Raw genomic sequence first — 20,128 nt, forward strand, 5'->3', positions numbered from 1 at the left:
GTCCCCAGTCCCCTGGAAGCAGAGTTCTGCCCCCAGCTTCCACCTAGGTCTCATGCTGACTGGGGATGTGGCACAGCTCCCAGCCACTGCCACCAACCTGCTGCAGGGTGGGCCACTGGCTTCTCGGGGAGGAGCTCATGGACAGCAGGGCCTCATCAGACACCACTTGTCACCTGCTGCTGTCTAGCCTCCTGGCTGGACTCCCTTTAACTGGTGCCAGTGCAGGGTCCTTCTCTTCAGCACCTGCCCCAGTGGAGTTCCAGGTCTTGTCCCCTCCAGATCTGCCATCTGGTGTCCTCGGACAGCCCCGTTAAGTAGGTGCCAGCCCCGAGACCACACACACACACAGGGCTCTGTGGTCAGGCCCCTGTCAGAGTCCAGCCTGGCCGCTGACTCACTGATTGAGCTCAGACAGGCCCTTTCCTGCCTGAGCCCCGGATTCCTCACGTGGAACAGCGCAGGAGCTGCGGGGCTCAGAGTCAGCGTGTGTGCGCAGCGCCCGTTGGGGCGGGCGTGCCCCCGAGGGAGCTGTTCTCATCCCACCCCATTTCTGCTCAGTGGCTGCTTCCTCTTCCTCCCGGCTGCCCCCTCATCACTTTGGAGATCTGCTTGGATGCTGGATACTATTAAAGTTGAACACACATAGAGCCTATGATCTAGCAATGGTCTCCTGAGTGCATACCCAATAAACACACAAGCGTGAATGCAACCAGAAGCAGGGGAAGGGCACTGCTCCCAGTCTCATTCGTAATAACCCCACACTGGACAGGACACGATGTCCATCACAGCAGAACGGTGAGAGGGTGACGCAGTGGGTACTGCACAGCCGCACAAAGGGGCCAAGGTCAGCTGCATGAAACCGCATGCAGGTATGTCAACATCATGCACAAAAGAAATCCAACAAAAATATCCACTCTAGGATTCCACATAGATTCGGTTCATGAGCAGACAATCCCCAAGCAATAAACTGAGAAGTCAGCGGATGAGATCCACTGGGGAAGGCAGCGCATGACTGGGAGGCACCAGGGAACTTCGGGGCTGCTGGAAACGCTCTGCCTCTTGAGCTTCATTGAGCATCTACTATGTACCTGGTAATAAGTCACCACAGTGAATACACTCATGTATTGTGCATTTGTCTGAAAACATGCTTAAATAAGTTAAAAACATTTAATGAATTAAAAAATGAAATCCTGGCTCAAGTTTGGTTAAGTACACGAAGTCTCCACGCTGCTACCCTCCTCTGGAGACCCTCCCAGCTCTCAGCAACAATGGGCTCTTCTCAGCCCCGAGCTGGGGCGCGTCTGAGGGTCCTGCTCCCAGGCCCTCACCACAGCCTCTGCACCCTGGGAGGCCTCCCAGTTCAGAGAGGCTTCCTCACAGGGTCCTCTGAGGATGAGCAGGCATGCATACTGGTCCTTGTCGCGGGCCGGCACGATGCCTCAGAGCACCCTCAGACCCACCCCGGGTCAGTGCTGCGAGGGCACTCCAGTGGAGCTAGCACCGGAACAGCCTCGGCTGTACAACTTGTGTTCTCTGCACCCACTCGACAAGGGGGAGGCGGGGCTCTCCCAGAGGAGAGAAGAATGGCTTGACTTTGAATCTGTCTACAGAAATGAAGGGACATGGGTGGAGGAGGCAGCCAGTGTAGGCACTGATGTCCATCTGACGTCCCGAGACCCCATTCTGCTCTTGGTCCCTGAGGCCAAGACTGCCTTGGGGTGGAGGTGGAAGAAGGGGTTCCCCTGTCTGCTCCTCAAGGAGGCTAATGTGCCGAGGCCTCCCTGTGTCAGGAGAGGTGGCAGCCCTCCCCCGCCAGTTTTGCCCGCCCTCAGAACTCAGGGGTGACCTTGGGCAGCGCAGCTGGACTGAGAGGCTGCAGCCTGACCTATCGCAGCAGCCTGGGCTGGGCTCCCCACTCAAGGCCACATTCTGCGTCACAGCCCAGCCTTGGGAACACCCAGGACACCACATCTTAGATTCCTCTTGTAGCTCCACCCCTCCGCCTGCTCCCTCATTCCCCCAGTGCCCAGCCTGTTCGGTCTAGCACAGCCTCCAGGGCACTGACCCCGAGTGCCCACTGCACCCTCTCCCCATGAGGGCCCCAGCTCTCAGTAGTGTGCCCAAGGTCACAGGGATGAGTTATAAAGCCCAGGCTGGAAGAAGATCAGTAAACACCCAGCCATTCACAGTCACTGAGTGCCACTGTGAGCCTTGTGTGCCATGTCTGTGCCCAGCTGGGGCCATGAGGCACAGAGGAGCCCAGACTGTCTCTGCCTGTGCTGTTCTCACCTCTACACGGAAGAGACTAACAGGAAGTGCCAGTGCCAGAGGGGATTCATCCTGGTGTCCAGGAAGGCTTCCTGGAGGAGGTGATAATTTGAGCTGACTCTTTGAAGATGCATAGGTATAACCTGGGGTGGTAGAAGTCTCTCTGTCAGAGGAGAGACATTGTAGTAAATGCAGGAAGGTGAGAGAACGTGTGATGAGGAACAAAGCAGGCAAGTTCCTGGAGAGCAGGGTGTGGGGAGGAGGGGTAGGAGTACGGCTGGAGAGGCGTCAGGGAAGACAGAAGATGGTCTTGAAGGGCAGTCTCAGGGTCGTAGACGTTGTCCTGCAGGCCACTGAAGGGCCTAAGCTGGGGTTGCGGGGTACAGGTGACAAGGCCCCTCTGGTTGCTCAACACAGAATAAAGGGCGGGATGGAGACCCAGAACAGTGGGCTGATGACACATAATGAGACCTGCCCAGGCAAAGGCAGTGGGCATGGAGATGAGGGCAGGGGCTGCAGGACGGACGACAGTGAGGAGGAGGAGGAGGAGGGGTATCTGGGGTCTTGGTGCTGGGGTACATCCAGAAAGTGAGGGGAAGAAGGTTCTGACTTGGGGAGGGGAGGGTCGTGTTGAGTGTGAGTTGCCTGTGTGGCCTCCAGGTGGAGGCGGCCACAGGAAGTTGGTGGTTGTCAAGCTCGGCAGGGTAGGTGGGCACCCCTCAGAGGCCTGAGTGAAGCCTTGGAATGGAGGAGACTTCCACAGTCAGGGGAGGTGTTGGGTACAGTGAAGGATGGGGTTTAAGGACAAGGTGGGGGTGGTAGTGAGAGAGGAGTCCTCAAGACCAGGGCACCTGTCAGAGAAGTGGGAGGAAAAGGGGCCGCGTCGGGCTGGAAAAGCAGAGGTTCAGGACGGAGGAGCCGCGGCCTTCCACCTCGAGTAACGGCACATTGGGTAACGTAGAACTCCCGACCCCTAGAAATGACCTAGAAACCTGGATACAAAGCAAAAACTACCTTCTTAAAATTATTAAAGAGCTGGTAAGATAGTAAGGGATTATTGGCCAGAAATAAGGGATCGGTGGGGACGCGCGTGCTGGGATATTATACAGTGATAAAAAAGGAGAAGCCACAGCACAAAGCAAACACACAGATGAAGCGCACACAGGAAATTGAGCAAAAGAACCGTACATAAAATAATGCATACGGTGTGATGTCCTTTAAATTTAACAACAGAGACTACTAGGCCGCAGTAATTAGGAAGGCACAGTTAGGTGGTGACACTATAAAGAAGCAAAGTGCCCTGGCTGGTGTGGTTCAGTGGATTGAGCTCCTGCCTGGGAACCAAAGGATCACCGGTTCCATCCATTCCCAGTCAGCAAACATGCCTGCGTTGCGGCCAGGTCCCCAGTAGGGGGCGTGCGAGAGGCAACCGCGCATTGATGTTTCTCTCCCTCTCTTTCTCCCTCACTTCCTCTCTGCCTATAAATAAATAAATAAATAAATAAATAAATAAATAAATCTTAAAAAAAAAAAAAGAAGCAAAGCAAGACAGTAAGCTGGCGCAGTGGTCCTGTCTAGGAGAGCAGAGGTGTCTAGGAGGTTCTGGCGATGTTTTATTTCCTGTTCAGTGCAATTTTATACATGTGGGTTATACTTCACAATTAAAAATGTTTTTTTGAAAAAATGGAGGGAAGAATTCAATTCCAGTGAAGACGGGTGTAGCGCCCCCCCCCCCCCCCCCCCGAGAGAGGTGGGTCCCAGCCCCACACCGGGCTCCCCAGCCTGAAGCACCAGTGCCCAGAGGAGGAGTTCTCACATCTTCCGGCTGAGAAAACAAGCAAGGGTAGCAGCTGAGTGAGACGCAGGGTTACGGTTACCGGAGGCCCAGGCATTCCTCTCGGGGACCTTGTGCGCAGACTCACTGGCTCACAAACTCACTTGTTCTAAGTTTGCAGGGAAAACAGCTCGGAGAGCACCAGGGACCTAAGGGGAGGAATTGACCGGACTAGCTTCGGGGTGAGGGCTAGAGGGGCAGTTGTCAGGGCAGCTCCTCTAGGGATGGAAGTGCTAGGGGGCACCGTCACTCTTGCTGAACTTTCCCCTCACCCAGCCCTCAGGTGCAGTCGGGCACCAAATCTGAGCTCCCGATTAACCTAGCACTGTTCACCCGCCCTGAGGATTTCCTGAGACTCTGTCCCGCCCAACCTGTGTGCTCAGCCCAAGCCATTTCCAGAGGTTTTCCATACAAGTGGCCTGCCTCAGCCCATGCTGGGACTTTTCTAAAATCTCTCAAAGATCCACAAACCCCAAACAAGCAATGGCTGGCTTTGGCATGCCCCGTACCTCCTGCGAAGTGGCTCCAAGCCCAGAACAAGCAGTGACAGGGCTCCTCTTGCATCATAACACCCATCAGGTGGCTCCAAGCCTGGCACAAGCTGCAGTCAGTGTTGTCTTGGAATGTAGCTCAAACTAAGTGGCCACAAGCCCAGCACAAGTGGTTGCTGGCCTCAGCTCCCACTGTGGTGCCCACCCACAGGTCCAAGCACAGCACTAGTGGCGGCCAGCTTTAGTCTGCAGCCCAGCATCTCCCAGCACCTCCTGCACCAGTGGCAACCAACCGCATATTACTTTAGAGCTCTCACCAGGTGGCCCCATCCAGGCACAAATGATGGCTGGCATTAGCCTGTGTCAGAACCCCTTCCAAGAACCTCCAGAGCCAACACACCTGGTGGCCAGCTTTGGACCACACCAGAACACCACCAGATCCATAAATGGCACACCCAAAGGGTGGCCGTGGCAGGCATTGGAGCCCCACTAAAGAGACTCCGGCTCCATGGGAGGAGCTCCCACAAAATGGCTCGTCTGCCGTAGTCATGGTCAGTCCTCCAAGCCAGCCGGCCACTGACTGATTTGCCAACAGAAATCGAGGCTCGACCAGAATAGGAAGGCATAGACAACTCACACAAGAAGCACTCCTAGAACACCTGGCTCAGGTGAACAGTGAGATTGCACTACTGGCTCCCACAGGACACCTAGTAGATAAGACCACTCTCCCAAGCCTGGGAAATGTAGCAGCTCTACCTACTACATAGAAACAAACACAGGAAGGCAGCCAAAATGAGAGAAAGAAACATGGCCCAAATGGAAGAACAAGACAAAACTCCAGCAAAACAATGAAACAAAATGGAGAAAGGCAATCTATCAGCTACAGAGTTCAGAACTCTGGTTACAGGGGTCCTCAGTGAAGTCAGGGAAGGAATAGATGAACTCAGCGAGAACTTACACAAAGAGAGAGAAATCTTAAGAAAAGAACTAGTCAGAAATGAAGAATATAATAAATGAAGACCATGTTAAGGGAACCAACTGAAGAGTAGATGAAGCAGAGGATCAAATCAGTGAGTTGGAAGACAAGGTGGCAGAAAACAGCTGGTGAGAACAGCAAAAAGAAAAAAAAAAGAATCTGAAAAATCCAGGCCAGTTAGAGAGACCTCTAGGAGAACATCAGGTGTACCAATGCACATCATTGGGGGTACCAGAGGAGGAGAGAGAGAGAGAGAGCAAGAGACTGAACACCTATTTGAAGAAATAGGGATGAAAACTTCTCTAACCTGGCAAAGGAGATAGACACACAAGTCCAGGAAGCACAGAAAGCCCCAAACAAGATGAACCGGAAGAGGCCCACACCAAGACACGTAATAATGAAAATGACAAAAAGAATCTTAAAAGTAACAAGAGAGCAGTTAGTTACCTACCAGTGAGCCCCCATAAGACTGTCAGCTAATTTCTCAACAGAAAATTTGAAGGCCAGAAGGGATTGGCACAAAATATTCAAAGTGATGAAAAGCAAGGACCTACAACCAACATTACTCTGCTCACCAAAGCTATCATTTAGAATCAAAGGAGAGACAAAGGGCTTCCTAGACAAGAAAAATCTAAGTGAATTCATTGCCACTAAACAAGTATTACCAGAAATGTTAAAGGGACTTCCTTAAATACAAAAGAATAGGTAAAAAATATTAATAAATATAGAAAACCATAGTAAAGAAAAATTTTCATTGACAAAGGTAAACATTTAGTAAAAGCAGTGGATCAACCAACTACAAAGCGAGTACAGTTACAAGGCAAAGTAAGAAGAGCTCATGTAATTACAAGAACAGTCAAGGAACACACACACGTAACAATAAAACCATAAAGAGGAGGGTAGGGGGCTGGGTGAAAAGGTGAAAGTATTAAGAAGCACAAGTTACCAGCTATAAAAATTGTTACAGCAGGCCCTGGCAGGGCAGCTCAGTTGGTTGAAACACCCTCCCCATGCACGAGGGTTGTGGGCTCAATTCTCAGTCCCGGGTTGGAGCACGAGTGGGAATCAACCAATGGATGCATGGATGGGTGGAAGAGCAAATCGATGTCTCTCTCTAAAATGAATCAATCAATGAAAATGTTTAAAAAACAGTAATGGAGATGTAAAGTACTACAGAGGCTACATAGTCATCACTATTGTGATAACTGTGTGGTGCCAGATGGGGCTTAGACTTATTGGGGCCATCACTTCATCACTTACATGAATATCTAATCAGTATGCTGTACATCTGTACAACATAGTATCATGGTGTATGCCAACTGTAATCAGAAAAACAATTTTTAAAGGAAGTAAAAAGAGCCATGGAGGGGTTGGTCAGAGCACGCATCTATACACCAAAAGGTTGCAGATCCCATTCATGGTCAGGGCACACACCTAGGTTGCAGGTTCTGTCTCCAGTCAGGGCACATACAGGAGGCAACCAAGCAATATTTCTCTCTCACATCAATGTTTCTCTCTCCCTAAAAATCAATAAATCTTCAGTGAGGATTTAAAAAAGAAGAGAAGGTTTAATAGCTTCCGAATCTTCGGAGGAAGCCTCTGGGTGTGGTCTGGAGACCGGGGCCCCTGGTGACTTTGGCCAGTACTCTGGATGCCAGGGTGCAGGAGAGAGAGGGCTGAGGAGAGCAGTGAGGTTGTGAAGGGACAGAGATAGCTGGGGACACAGAGTGGAGGAGAAGCTTGGGGGCGGGTGGAGAGAAAGGGTGTTCTGGAGAGTGAGGAGACCAGCAGGGTGGGTGTACTAGGGTTTCACTCAGCTGGGGGAGGGAAGGAGGCCTGAGCCCCGGGCAGGTGGAGGCAGGTGTCTGGATCAGAGGCAGGGTGGGTGGCAGGGCTCTATAGGGGTGGAGCAGGTGCAGTGGGTGGGCAGCGAGGCTGGCTCATGGCATTGGATTTGCTGGGTTGCTGTCCAACCTCTGGATCCCCACCCAGGCTGGCAGGCCCAGGCTACCTGTCCTGTAGTTTGCCTTTCCAGCCGGCAGAGGGCAGCATCCTTCCACAGATGCTCTAGCTTTAAGCTGTAGTGGAAGGAGGCCAGCCTTAGGGGCCCCACCGCTTATGATGGGGTGGGTGGCACGCATAGGGGACTGTCCTGCTCTCCATCCCCAGGGAAACATGTCTCCCCTCCACATGATCCAGCCTGACCTTCCACACCTCCTGTCCTCAAACTCCCAGCTCTGAGGTTCTGATGGGTACCCTCTGCTGAGAACCACCTATGGAGTCCAGAGAGGTGCAGTGACTTGCTGAAGTCACACAGCAAATCCTAAACCTCAGCTTTGCCCTCTGTCATGAGCCAACACCACGGCAAGTAGTGGGGGTAAGTGATGGGGCTTGGGACGCGAGCCATCTCACAGCACTGAAGCGACCTCATCTGAAATAACACCTGCATAAGCAGCGGACACCTGAAGCTCAGCTTTGTGCCCAAAGAATGTTGAGAGAAACTTGAGCGTGGCCTCGAATGTGGTTTAGAAAGTGTAACACACACACATACACACCAACCAAAGCCTAAATCTTTGCAAATCAGACAGATTCTTCAGTCTACCTAGGAAGGTACAGTGTGGACACTCAGCCCAGGTAGGGCCTGCAGGAGTCCCAGTGCAGGCGGCTCCTCTGTTGAATGCCCTGAGCAATGAGTCTGTGCAAGGAGGCCTTTTCCAAATTTTTATTCAGGAGGAGGGAAGGAGGGGGGAGAGAAACATTAATGGTGGTTGCCCCTCATGCCCCCTACTGGGGACCTGGCCTTGCAGCGCAGGCATACTCCCTGATAGGGAATCAAACTGGTGACTTTTTGGTTTGCAGGCCAGGGCTCAACCCACTGAGCCACACCAGCCAGGGCTGCAAGGAGGCTTTTTTATTTCTAGTTTTCTGAGGAGGAGGCTGAGGTCTAGGGCAAGAAGAGCTGGGTCATTTGCTCAAGGCTGTCCCACTGACAGGGGCGGAGCTATGCTCTGTTTGGGTCTCTCTGGGTGCTGGTGGAAGCAGGTGCTAGTAGGGAGCCCACGCAGAAAAGCCTGAGGTGGGGCATGGAGCTACGGTCTCTACAGGGACTTGGTAAGATGCTATCCTGCCCTTGACCTTCTCCTTGCACCAGGGACTGGGGCTATTTTTCCTAGGCAAGATGTCTTCCGGGGGAGGGCAGGTGCACACAGCACCCAGGCCCATCCCATACCCTTCCAGCTGTGAGGTACTCTGGGGTCCAGAAGGACTGCTTTTCTGAGTCAGGGATAGAAAGATTCCTGGTCCCCTGGGTCTGGCCAGGCCTGTTTCTCGGTGTCCCTGGACCCCTACCTAAGGCAAAGAGGTTCCGGTTCTACTCAGGACATCCCTCTACCCCTGAGAAACCAGCTAATAATATAATGTTTCCATTCTCTCCCAGGAACTTCCTCTGCCCAGGCAGCGTCTCCTGGTTGAAGAAAGTGCCCAGCTACCAGGGTGGGCAGCCCTCTCCTGATGCTCCCGGTTAACTGGTCTGATCTCTGCAGCCTCCTTCAAGCAAGCCTGCTAGTCCTCTGGTTCCCTTAAGGTTGGGTTTTCTTTGTGCTGCCTCAAAACGCAGCCTTCCTCTCTGGTAGATGACAGATGGCTGAAAAGGCTGTGCTACTGCTCTCGCTGAGAGGTGGGGTCTAATTCCCTCCCCCGTAATCGAACTGACCTTGGAGACTTGCAGAATGCAGTGGGACATCTGAGGCCAGGTCATCAGAGGCGTCACAGCTGCCACCTTTCCCGCTGGAATGCTTGCTGTCCCCCCAGAGGACAAGCCTCCCTACCCCTAGACTGCCACGAGGTGAGGAGGCCCAAAGTGCCAGCGTGGGAGGCAGCCATGCCCATCCAGCCTCAGCTGCTGCAGCTCTGACCTGGGGGTCGATCAGCTGAGGACCCACCGGCCCTCTCTGCTACGCCTCGGCTCGGCGCCTGACCCACAGAACTGTGACCTCGGGTAATAAATATAAAATGACTTTCCCAAGTCACCAAGTTTTGGGGTGGTTTGTCTCGCTGTAGTAGATAACTGGAACATTCTCCCTGGCCTCAGAGCCCTTCAGTAGCTCCCACATGCCCTCATGATTAAAAACTCACTTTCAAGGCAGTCCGTCTCGGCACTAGACCTTCTTTCACAAATTAACTCTTGGTCACTCTGCTCATGAGCCAGCCTGAGCCGCCTTCTGTCTTCAAAGTTTCACCTCCCTCTGCCAAGAAGCCATCCCTGACCCATCCCAGCCTGGCATTCCTCATCCCATGAGGGAACATCTACAGCGCAGGCGGCAAATACAAGGCCCGAGGGCTGAATCCAAGCCTCCGCCCAGTTTCATCTGCCTGGCTCCTTGTTTCTACGCGGCAGCAGCGCCGAGCTCTTGTTTAACTGTTAAGGAGTAGTTACATTTATACAGTCCTAACATTACATTCGGCCCTTTGAAGGCAGCTGTGAGGTTGACGTGGACCCCCAGTGAAAATGAGTTGGACACCTCTGGGCTACACTGTCTCCCTCCAGCTCTCAGGAGATCCTGACACCTCCTTTCTGCAGCCTCTGGTTGTCGTCCAGAGTTGGGAAATAGGGCCAAGCAGACCCCCAGGTCTTGTGTCAGGGGTCCCTGCTCCTTCCAGATTTGCCTTCATCTGACTCAACTCCTGCAGGTTCCTTGGGATGTCCCAGAGGCCCTGCTTGTCTAATCTAAGCGATCTAACACTGTTAATGGGAATTAACCACAAGTCTTTAAAAGGAAAACATTCCGCTTGTGCAAACCAGTGCTGGCCTCCAGAGCGCAGTTCCCGTGGGGGCCATCTCAGGGACGGGGACAGGACCACCGCGGTGCTGAAGGTCTGCTGAAGGACAGCAGTACCTCCTGGGGGCAGGGCTCACCACGGCTGAAAAGCCTCCTGCTCCCAGGATGATGCCTCTGTATCTGTGGCCCCCTTGCTCTTAGCCACACACAGCCCACCTAGCCTGGTACCCTTTTGCCTTGTCCAGGAGAGTATAACAGCAGAACACAGTCATGAGGATGAGCCTTCTCCATTCCCCCACAATGCTCTCTCTCTACCAGAAGGCGGGCCAGGGAACCCTGCAAGTACCATTGCCAGTGGGATGTGAAGCCCAGGGCTGGCCCACCTGGGCAGGGCAGCGAGGGCAGGGCAGAGGGCAGGCAGAGGACGGACCTGGAGGTGGGAGCCTGGAGGAGGTGTGATTCTGGAGGACCAGTTCTCCACCCGTCCCTGCCTTGAGGCTCAGGAGCTCTACTTCTGCCCAGAGAGAGTCCACTGCCATAGAGGCCTAGGACCAGGGCCTGCTCACTCCAGATCCCTGCTCTTGGGTCCCTCTGAATGTTGGCTGAACCTCCCAACCCCAGCTGAATCTGTGCAAATTGCTGTTTGAAACAGGCTCCCTGGGTGGTGGTGGGGGGTGGGCATTGCTTCTTTGTTCAATCCAAGGTTATAGCCGAGAAACAAAAGGAGTGAATTTCCCTTTCTTCTGTTCTTTCTCTCCCTTCCTGCTGCGGTAGAGGTGGTGCCTGGAAATCTTTTGTGCTCAGCATGGTGAATGTGCAGCTCTGAGCGGTGGCAAGACCTTGGCCGCTGACCCCAGCCCCTGTCTAATTGGCCCTAATGGAGCTGCGCCTGCAAAAGGGCTGGGGGCGGGGCCTCCTGAAAGATGCCCTTTCTTGCCATGTTCAGCTTCCCCTCCCAGGCCTTCCAGAACCCTGCTCAACCTTCAAGTCTCCACTCTGGGCTCTCCTCCTCCAGGAAGACTCCTGGGCTACCCCAAAGGTTTGTGGCTCAGGGTCCTGCCTCTCCTGGACTCAGCTTGGAGCTGGCTCTTGCCCTCAGCCCAGGGAAGTATAGGGCCAGGCACTCAGGGGACTGTTGAGGGGACAGAATCCAGCCCTGGCCCCACAGGTCCTGCTTACTCTCTCATAAAGTGACCTTTTCACCATCGGTCGCCTCCTGCTGTATCCCCTTTATTGGAGCTCTGAACATTCCACATGCGGGGGCGGGAAGAGTCCAGAACCTTGGCTTCCAATACAGCCTCTGTCCACACCTGCTGTGTGACCTTAAGCAATTCCCTGGCCCTCTCTGCGCCCCATCATCTGCAAACTGGGGAGATGACCCCTGCTGGGGTGTATCCTGGGGTGTACTTGGGGGTTCCTGCCACAATAGAAAAGCAAATGTCTTGGCAATGGGGGTCCCAGTGAGAAGGTGGTTGTGTGAAGCCAGACAATGCCAGCTCTAATGACCTGGGTTAGATGCACCTCCCCTGGATGTCCCCATCTGCCTCACCCGCTCTCCCTCTCTGTCCCGTGTGGGCTCTGTACTGCCAGCAAGCCACCAGGCCCTACGCCCCAGGCTGCAGCCCAGGTGCAGCCCTTTCTAGGATGTAGGGCTGGACCTCCAAGAGGCCAGAGCCAGGGCCTGGATTGGCAGGAGGCAGTGGTCACTTCAAAGCATTTTTCCCAGAGCCCTGCCCTCCTCCCTTCTGGGCTTCTGGGCTCAGGGGGCTTGGGCAGGGACTGGAGCCCCTGGGAAGGTTCCCGTGACTACGGGCTGCTTGGGCAATGTCTGCAGGTCTGATCTTCTGGTCCTCCCCGCTTCGACTTGCTCTGGGAACAACTCTACTGGTTGCCAGGCAACACAATCGTCTACTAGGTTAGCCAACACATCCTTCCAGAACTGGTGGGTGTGGGGGCAGACTTACAGAGTGGCTGTCAAGGAGGCCTGGGGCAGTCCTGAGGGCTGGAGGGGATGGGGGGCCTGGCTCTCCCATCTTTCCTGTTAGCAGTCCTGCTCCGCAGGATGAGTCAGTCCCCAGGGACTGTTGCTACAACAAGTACCTGCCTGGTGACAGAGCCCAGCCCTGAGCTGGAAGCAGGCAGGCTCAAGGGGCCACTTCCCCTTTGTTCCAGGGTCAGGGGCATCTGGGTAGGGTGACTGAAGTCGGGCTAGGCTCATTTCTTGGCCAGGGAATCATAAGGAAGCACGGGGCCTGGGAGAGCTGCGGGGGGGGGGGAGCAGGAGCCTAAGAAAGGGGCTGTTGTCTTGTGTCCTCCACCTCCGCCCCAGTCAGCACCTGTCCTCCCCTGCCCTGCCCTCTGGTTACACCTCAGTCCCCCCCTCAGGGCCCCCTCCATCTCCACTTTCTCTGCCCCTTGATTGCCCCTTGCCCTCAGCTCCTCTCCCCTGTGGCTCCCCCTCTCTCAGTCACCCCTTCTTTGTGCCTCTCTCTCCTTTCCTCTGTCACCCCTTGCCCTCTCGGCAGCCTGGCTCCTCCTGCACTGCACAGCCCTGGGCTCCACGGGGCCGCCTGGGCCTTCCCATCTCTCCTTTCCCAATCGTCTGGACAAATTCCTTTCCCTTTAGTTCAGCAGAGACACGGGTGGATATTTTTAAAAGAAACTCACTGGGAAGCAAAGGGAAAACAAACCCAAACAAGGCAGCCCACCACCTAGAAACCACTCCGGTCACTAAGGCGGGGCCATCTGCTTTAACTGTCCTGGGCCCGGGTTGCCGAGACCCCTCCTAGGGGATGGAGGGGTTCTTTCCACCTGTTCCCCAGCCAAGCTGGGTCCAGCTTCTCTGTCCCAGGCGAGCTTGGCCCCAAAGCCTTTCCTGACAGGCATGGCCATGGGCACTGAGCACGGTGCCCACAAACAGCTGGGGCTCCATAAACAGTTGTTCGCCTGTTTAATGAGTGGGTGGACGGACTTGGAGGACTCCGATGGCACAATAACCAGCCCTGACTGTGTCCAGGACAGACAGCCTCACGTGTTTCAAAAGCTCCGCCCCTAAGGCACCTCCTACCTCTGGCCATTGGGTGCCAGCTCAGGACTCTGCGTGGGGGGTGGGGCGACGCTGGCCTCTGTCAGTGCTGCAGGGGGACCTTTGCCCTTCTCCTCTGCAACCCTAATTTTTCACTTAGTTCATTCTGAGACCCTGGAGAGTCCAGTTTTTCTTACTGCAGTTTCTTCCTTTGTATAGCAGAGAAGGCGCAGAGGAGCCGGCCAGGAGCAGTGGGGAGGCAGTGCACCTTGCATTTGTTCGGTGTTGGGTTCGAGTCCCTGCTCTCCTGCTAGTTGTCTGTGTGACTTGGACAGGCATCCGCTGGCTCTCTGAACCTCAGACCCCTGCTCTGTGATGGGGAGGGCATGGCTGAGCCCGTTTGCTAGAGCTGCTGGGGTTTAATGAGGCTGTGGGTGTGGAGCTCCAAGCAGAGTACCTGGCACGTGAGTAAATCTGACAATGCTACTCCCTCCTCTGTGGCTCGTAGGGGCCCTGGAGGGTCTAACGTTCTCCTAGGGAAATGAAAATGAGGTTTGTGACAGAGATGGCCATCCTCTCTGGGCAGCACCCAGACAGCATCCCGGATGTGCGCAGACCTTCCCCCTCCTGCGTCCCAGCCTCACCCTCTTTCCCACCACCCAGGGAGAATAGACTCTGCTTTTTGCTGTGTGTGCCCCTCCAGTCCTGAGATCCTGGGCCAGAAGCCTGGGATAAAGGCAAAACCGGACCGGTACCCCCTCCCAGCCCGGCCCTCAGCCGCCCCTCACGGAGGAGGCCCAGTGCGCTCGCGCCTGCTGGGCTGCCAATCGATTGAGTGTGCTCCCGTCCGCGGGCGTGCCATGAATTTTTCATCAAAGGCCTGTAGACTTTGGGAAATGCACAATTAGAAGCCCCATCAATAATGCACCGCGTGGAGGCTGCGCTCAGCCGGGCCCTAGACCTGCCTGTCTTCTGGCCCTGCCCTGACAGGAGGTGGGGGGGCACCAAGGGAAGCCCTTGAGGGTCCTCACTGGATGCAGATCGAGCGTGGGGTCCTAGGAGGGTGGGGAAGGCTACCCAAGGAGTCGAGCCTGCCCCTTGAAGCCCCAGTGGGACCTGCAGGGTCTCAGGGGCTTCACTTATAAAATGGGTGCTAAGAAGCTCCCTCCCCTCTTAAAGCGTGGTAAGACACAGCAGAGAGTTGCTACGAGAATATGGGGCCGGTGCATGTTCTTCCGTGGGGTCCTAGGAAGCAGGGTGGGCACTAGGCGGGGGTGACATGGAAGAGGAGGGGAGCACAGAGATACCTGGTGCCATTGGGGGGCTTTATCCGCCCAGCTGGCAGTCGGGTCCCGGTGATCCAGCACCCCCCCCCCCCGCCCCCAGCCTCACAGCACAGCCCCTTTTCCACAAGCATTGGTCCACTGGTCAGAACCTGCCTCCTCAGAACCTTTGGGGCAAACAAGTCTGTTCTCTGCCTTTGCAGTTCCCCCAGCAACAGGACGGAGGCACCCTCGCCCTGTGTCTGTGATCATCGTTCAGCGCTCACCTCCAGACAAAAGCTTCTCCCACCCTCCTTGCTAGAAGGGGTGGTGACTTCCGTTCCTGAATTTCCAGAGCCTGAACCAGACAGGTAGTAACAAGTGCTCACCATGGCAGGAAGTCTTCTAAACACTGTATATGATCCATTTAACTTTGCCCCCCCACGTAACAGGACAAGGCAGATGCCCATTCTACTGAGGAGGAAAGTGAGGCAGGAAGACGTCAGGGAACTTGTCCCAGTGGGGGAACTGCTTCCAGAGCCCATAGTCTTACCCACCTCCCCAGACCCCGGGGCTGGCTCCCCTGTCCTCAACTGGCCTTCGAGTCCACAGAGCAGAACTCAAGCTCTTGCTTCCTCACTTGCTGGGGCTAGGACTGCCCCTGCTCCCAGCTCAGGGGAGCTCAGGGTGGGGACACTGTCTGTGAATGCCCACTGGCTCTGCTCCCCCAGCCTCACCAGCTCCGGGCCTGGCTCCTGCACCCCGAGGCCGCCCCTGTCTGGGACAGGCCACCACAGACACACCGGGGAGGAGATGGGGAGACTAGGGCTGAGGTGCTCTGTGCCGCTGACTCCGGCCTGTAAGATCCCTTCGGGCCCCGCCTGGCTGTGGGCCTCTGCTTGAGCGTGTGAGGGTTCGTCACAGGGAGCGCCTCACGGCCTGGCCTGTGCCCAGGGAGCACAGACCTGCGTTTTAAAAACCCTGTACAGGCAGAAATGCCACCAGTGGCCCCGACACATAACGGAGGCCATGATCACACCCTCCCTCCCTCTCACAGAGTCAGAGCCCAGCCCTGGGCACCCGTGCAGGACACGTGCGGGGCTGTCTGCTGCAGAGGACTCGCTGTGTTGCAGCTGCAAGGCTCCCGCTGGTGCCCTGGGATGGGCTCTGGGGCAGGTGCGGTTGAACGAGGGTGGGAAGGGAGCTAGGTGCCTCCCGGCTGTGCACTGTCTTTGACCCTAATGCCTGCCCCTACGACCTCCACGACTGTCAGTGGGCAGCCAGGGCGGCAGGATGGCGAGGCTGCCTGTCCCCTAACAAAGGACACCAGGTCCTCCCAGTTTTGTCCTCAGCAGCTCCATGCTCAGGCCCTGTACTGGACAGTGGGAATACAGATGAGAACAAGCCTTAGTCTGTTATCTGGGAGCTTGCATTCTAGTGGATGTGGCAGCAGGCACGTTGTAGCCCTCAACCAGGCCCCTTGCCACCCCAGGGTACAGGCAGGGGTGTAAGGGAGGGCATCTCAGAGCCAGAGTGGGTTTCGAAAGGTGAGTAAGAGTTTGTCGGGTGGTAAAGCAGTGATGAAGGGGCGCGTTCCCAGCAGAGGGAACAGTAGGAGCAAAGGTGTGAGGTGAGAAGCAGCCAGGCACAGTGAGGAAGGGTGGTGGGAGGTGAGACAGGCATGGCCACAGGGCCCGGTCTGGAGGCCGTGAATGCAAGGGTGATACGCCTTGAGGACCCTGTGGTAGTCAGGTGGAGTGGGCTGGGCTAGATGCTGGTACCGAGCATGACTAGAAAGACTCTTCTAGGACAGGGCCTGGTCACCTTGGAAACACACCCAGTGTGCTGTGTGGGCCACCGGAGCCCAGGCAGGGCAGGAGGGTGCCCAGCCTCCCACAGCACCTCCGTGCCACGGCCAGCTCAGATTCATACCCTCCAGGGCCAGGACAGCCGTGCTGTCTGGGCGTCTGCGCTGGGGGCTGGCAGCCCAGTCTGTCAGGGCGGGAGGGGCCAAGACCATCTGGAGGAAAGAGCAGCCGCGGAGGCGCAGGGGAGGGATGTTGGCCACCAGCAAGCATGGATGGGGAGAAAGCCATGGGCAGGTGAACTTACGCTGCCCTTTCTTAGTTCTTGGATAGTCCACCTGCCTCGGCCTCCCAGAGCCGCCTGGCCATGTCCCTGCTGCCCCGGAGGGGCTGCCTGAGTCGGGGCTGCTGTGCCACCCTGCTGTGTGGGAGGAGCTGGCTGTGCAGTGGCTTCTCACCTGCCCGGACCCAGCGATTCAACGATGTCACTGGTCTTGGAGCAGGAGCCAGAGCTGGGACCAGAAACGGAGACCTGGCTCCTGGACCCCAGGGGCAGCCAGCCTTCCAAGGGATATAGCTTGCTGTGGGCTCAGGCTCTGAGGGGGCCCGTAGGGCTTCCAGAGTGAGAGGCCAGGGATAAGGAGGGAGACGGAGGGAGGAGACTCAGCCCCACCGTGAGGAGCCCCAGTCTGAGGCGGGATTCCCCATCTGAGGCCATGTCCCTTCTCCAGAGCACATCTGAGGAGGAGGCAGGGCCCCCACACACTCTGTAAGGACACATGTAAAGGACAGATGGTCCCAACAAGTGCAAATTAGTTGAGCAAAACCTGTGCACGTAGGCGCTGTGAACAGGCGGGCTGACAGGCGCGCGTGTGTGGGGGGTGGTGCAGAACAGAGGGCGGGAAGAGCTGTAACGAGTGCTGATCAATGTCTTGCTGGATCTGCAGCAGGGAGTACAATTATTGACCCAGTCTGTCTATAAATTTCCTGGCCATGTCTCCAGAAACCTTAATTATGGGGCCTCATTACCCCTCACACCTTTAGGTGCAGGAGACCAGCCTGAGCCAGAGTGGCTGGTGACACTGTGGCTAGACTGTGACAGCTGCTGGGATGCCCTGGGGGACACGTTTAGGGTCCTGTTACCAAAAGGTGAGAGTGGGGAGAGGCTCAGCCTCCAGGCCAACCAAGGATGGGGGATGGGAGGAACTCAGGAGGTAGGGAGCTCAGGGTTTATGTCCCAGTTTTGCCAGTTGCTTATGGCTCACATGAGCACTTTGCCTCTCTGAGCCTCGGTTTCATCATCTGCACACTGGGGAGAGACCTGTGGTAAACGTTAAGTGGGCAAAGACCGTCTAGGGTTGAGTGCAGCACCGGGCACCAGTCTGTGTGAGACAACTGGCCCTTTTCTCCTCTGTCACTAAGCCTGAGGCTGCTGAGAAAGAAAAAGGCAGCCTCTGATGGCTGGGAGCTGGCCTGCATGCACTGCTGGACCTTGGTGTTCTCCTGCAGAACGTAATTTCACAGCACCCTACAAGACAACTTTCTGACCAGCATGGAGCAAGACAAAAACATGACCGCATGAAACACGGACATTGTTGAAACCACCAAAATGACCGGACAGCATCCTCCCCTGTATACTCTGAGTGTCTGCTGCTGCCTTACCAAGGGCAGTCTCAGCCTCTTTTTGTTCTTCCTGCCTTTAGGGTAAGATTCGCAGTTCCCACTCAGAGTTATCATGCCTCCCAAGAGCATCTGACTAGAGCAAAGCCCTGGGTCCTTGAACTCTCCTCACATCGCCCAACTCAGCCTTTTCTTTTCTGTCCTTTCCGACACTTCCGGATGCACCCTGCACTGTCTCCCTGTGCTGGGTGGCTTCCTGGCTGCAATGAGTTCATAAACCCAACTTGTTTCAGTTGCAGGTGTGTTCCTGGTTATCTTGGCTGGAGGGAACTATGATTCTACTATTAAAGCATCATCTCTTTAGTGTGCTCCCTGGGTCTGAATTCTAGGCTCTCATTTACTCTCCCCCGTTTCATTATTTTTCTGAAGGTGTGGAACACCGCTTCTCATTTATTGTCCCCTCCCCAGGCATGGAGAAAAGGCCCCCAGAGAAGGGGGCCACCTGCTAAGTCTCTGGTGTGGTGGAAGGGGCTCAGGCCGGACTTCCTGGACTTCGGGGGGATTCAGGGAGGCACAGAGCGTGGGGTGGGACTAGGGGTGGGACCAGGGTCAGGGGAGATTCAGGTGCGGCCTCCCTTCCCTGTTTCAGGCTCATCTTAGCTCCTGGAACGGCAGCACTGGGAGGGCTGGTGGAGAGGGAGGGGTCCTGTGCTCCAAATGCCCAAGCTGGGTGGGCCGGCAGAAGCAGACCCCCAGGGCTTTCTGAGGAGAGGCTGATCTGGTTGGGCAATGTCTCAGGGGACTTGGGCACAGGATGGTGCATGTAGGTGTTCATTCCTCAGCACTCACCTACCTGTCTCTGCCTCTCCAGCCCCATCTAGATTCTTTTTCCCCCTTAAAGATACTAATTTTTAGAAAGAGGGCAAGGGGAGGAGAAAGGCAGGAAGAGAAACACCAATGTGTGGTTGCCTCTCTCGCTCCCCCTACCGGGACCTGGCCTGTAACCCAGGCATGTGCCCTGACTGGGAATTGAACGGGAGACCCTTTGGTTTGCAGGCCGGTGCTCAATCTACTGAGCCACAGCAGCCAGGACTAGATTCTTTTTTAGGGGTCATTATGTCTTCATAATGACACAGCAGCCAGGACTAGATTCTTTTTTAGGGGTCATTATGTCTTCATAATGACAGCCCCCTCTCCCCATCCTCAGTGGCCAGACTCTTCCTGCCTTCAGCACAGGCTGGCACATTCTCCCCAGCTCTGCATTACTGCAGACCCCACTCCACTCTGCAGGGCTCCAGGCTCACCCCAGAACTGCAAAGAGTGTCTCCTCCTCTGGACTCCTGGGCAATACTTCTGGAAATCCATGTTCCCCACTTTGCCTTTGGCTGCCTGAGCCACAAGACAGTTGGTCCCTTCAGAGCCCCTTCTCACTTGGCTTGTTAGCTGGCCTTTTTTGGCCATTTTCCCTGACTGACTAGCCTTCCCTTCTCAATCTTCCTTGGCTCAGGCCCTCACAAATGCGAGCAGCAATGAGGGGAGGGGACTTCGTGGGGGTGCTCTGTTGCTTGGAGGCACCCTCCCCTCCCAGTCTCTTGGGGTGCCTGGGCCCCTGCCCACCTCCCCTCTGATTTGCATCAGAATGCAAATCCTGATGATGCAGACCTTTTGCTTCATTCTGAGGCTTTTGAGATCCATGTATAGTGGAGGAATGGACTCCCCATGGCAGTGGCTGCTGGTTGTCTGATGTGAGCGCTTTGGAGAGGCTGAGAGGGATGAAATTTGGTCTCTAACGGTCTCCCCCACCCCCAACTCTTCTACACTGCCCCCCTCATCTCTGCTGTGAATGATCGGGTATCAGAGGCCCTTCATAGCTCACAGAGGCCTCCAACCTTGGGGTACGGGTTATCATTTCTGTAGACGCTGGCTGGGAGCTGAAGAGGAAGCAAATGTCCCCTCTCTGATGAAGATGTCATCGTTTCTGGCCATGTGGCCACTTAAGAAGATGGCGTTTTATGTATCCACTGTACTCATTTACTGAGCACCTACTGTGTGCTGGGCACCTGGGGTAG

General features: G+C 55.5%; 1 protein-coding gene and 1 long non-coding RNA gene across 4 annotated transcripts in view; one reads left to right on the forward strand and one right to left on the reverse strand.

Annotated features, from left to right (window-relative positions):
• CCDC33 (coiled-coil domain containing 33) overlaps positions 1-20,128 on the reverse strand; it is a 117,681-nt gene that overhangs the window by 5,953 nt on the left and 91,600 nt on the right. The gene's annotated exons all lie outside the window — the stretch shown is intronic.
• Positions 13,515-18,421, forward strand: LOC119041319 (uncharacterized). Of its 3 annotated transcripts, XR_008390017.1 has the most exons (5): positions 13,515-13,836; positions 14,859-15,005; positions 17,484-17,588; positions 17,862-18,143; positions 18,359-18,421. It is a non-coding gene; the product is annotated as an uncharacterized LOC119041319 (long non-coding RNA). The 3 variants fall into 3 exon arrangements; XR_005081021.2 differs by lacking the exon at positions 18,359-18,421 and having other exon boundaries at positions 17,862-18,332; XR_008390016.1 differs by lacking the exons at positions 17,484-17,588; positions 18,359-18,421 and having other exon boundaries at positions 17,862-18,332.

The sequence above is a fragment of the Artibeus jamaicensis genome, unplaced genomic scaffold, assembly GCF_021234435.1.
Source record: "Artibeus jamaicensis isolate MK-2021 breed Jamaican fruit bat unplaced genomic scaffold, CSHL_Jam_final scaffold_286, whole genome shotgun sequence".
In the NCBI taxonomy this organism is placed as follows: domain Eukaryota; kingdom Metazoa; phylum Chordata; class Mammalia; order Chiroptera; family Phyllostomidae; genus Artibeus; species Artibeus jamaicensis.